Source organism: Callorhinus ursinus, unplaced genomic scaffold (assembly GCF_003265705.2).
Source record: "Callorhinus ursinus isolate GAN/ISIS: 27379988/994484 unplaced genomic scaffold, GSC_fseal_2.0 scaffold8820, whole genome shotgun sequence".
In the NCBI taxonomy this organism is placed as follows: Eukaryota; Metazoa; Chordata; class Mammalia; order Carnivora; family Otariidae; genus Callorhinus; species Callorhinus ursinus.
In genome coordinates, this window is record NW_027405870.1 from 1 (window position 1) to 1,838 (window position 1,838).

The 1,838-nt window shown below is 39.6% G+C and overlaps 1 pseudogene; it reads right to left on the bottom strand.

Moving 5' to 3' along the window:
• Nucleotides 1-452: 452 nt before the first annotated feature.
• On the bottom strand, nt 453-1,780 carry LOC112817987 (phosphatidylinositol transfer protein beta isoform pseudogene; annotated as a pseudogene).
• Nucleotides 1,781-1,838: the final 58 nt, after the last annotated feature.

A 1,838-nucleotide genomic window follows, 5' to 3' on the forward strand; every position in this document is an offset into this window, starting at 1 on the left:
TACAGCCTACGATGCTATTCATTTCTTCATCAATTTCTTTGTTTGCCAAAGAGTAGCCTGAAAATTGTATAGTGTTTATTATAAATCACAAACCATCATCTCCATTTTTGCTAGGTTTGATGTAGAAAAATATTGATATTTAAAATACAAAAATCCAATAAAAACCAGAATTTTTTTAAAGGATTTTTTCCCTCAGGGCAAACAAGTAAAAATTGACTGGTAACTATACTCCTTACTAATAGACATTGTCCAATTTGAATTTAAGATAATAACCATCCAGAAATAAATCATTATAAATACATTCAGAGTTCACATTCCAGATTCACTGGAATACCAAAAGATTTCGAATAAATTTTTCTGTGGGAGTCTGTTTCTTAGGGACTAAAATAAAAATTTGTAAGATTTAAAAGAACAGGAAGTTTTAAAAGAACAGAAAAGTAATAAAAGGCTAAATATGTTGGTCCACAATTTGACATTTATGAAACATACCAGCTAGTATTACATTGCAGTCAATTTGTCCATCAATGGTATTACTCTGATAATTATTAAAATCTGTTCCAGGTATATATATTGAAAATATTTTCTTTTGCATCCTTGAAGATAGGTACAGTACTTTGGAGAAATTGTACTAATCCTTTCAGTATGTTTGTATGTACATATATACACAAGTGTGTGTATCTTGATCTGTAGCTCTACATGCGTTTTATATGCAGCCACAGACACACACACACACACACACACACACACACACACACACACGTGGTTGGGAACCTGTGAGTATGTCATCACAAGCACACATCTGGGAAACGTCAGCACTGCCAGATACTGGTCAGATCCTTCTTCACTCATCACTGGCTGCACTTGTGCCCCTCACTTGACCTTGATTACGTAAACAGTTTGATATTGTCTCTGACCCTACAGGGGACTCATCTAGACATCAGCAGCCGACGTGCCTGGGATGGAACCCTTCTTACGCATTGTTTCTTGTTCTCTGAGTTTCATCCTCCATTCTCCTAATGTCTTCCATTGTCAGATCAAACCACTTGTCAATCCAACAAAAAAGCTGGCGATGAAAGTTTGTAAATGTCCTTTTCTCTTGCTTCTGAATGAAGTTTTCTACTTTGCTTTGCAGTCCCCACCACTTGAATTTGATGGTCACCAGCTTGTAGGCACACATCTGAGGACAGTCAGAGTTGTTTGCCAGCTCCTTCTTCCAGGTGGGTCCCAAAGGGCCTCTCTTGGTCTTGACTGACTGGAATAATGCTGGGTCTTCATCACCTTTGTAGTCTGCTGGTTCAACTTGACTTCGATCTGCAATATCTATGCGGACAATTTCAACAGTTTTCCATGTGTTCGGATCTAAACTGTGTACATTTTCTAATGTTGCCAAGTCTGGTTTGTGCCATGTTTCAATTTTAATGAAGAAATCATCTTTCATATATTCATTCGTTACAACTGAAGCATAACGGATTGTTCTACAGTAGGGGTATGCGTTCCAGGCTTTCTCGTGAAACACCAAGGAGCCCTCCGGAGCAATCATCCTGACGAATGCAGGAACTTTGCTCCTGAACAGAACATGGCAAAACCACACGGAATTCCTTAATCAGCACCATCTTCCTGGAAGACCCTCACAGCTGCCGCCGCTATCACCGCCACCGCCGCCGCTACCGCCCCTCACGGCGCCTCTATACACAGGTTTTTGATCTTGAGAGTCACCATCCTTACTCCGCATTGGTCAAGGGTCAACCTGTGTCTCTATTTACAGAGGACATGCTCCTAAAGATAGAAAAACCTCAAATCATCCACACACAAAAATATTAGAGTCCATAGACTCATTC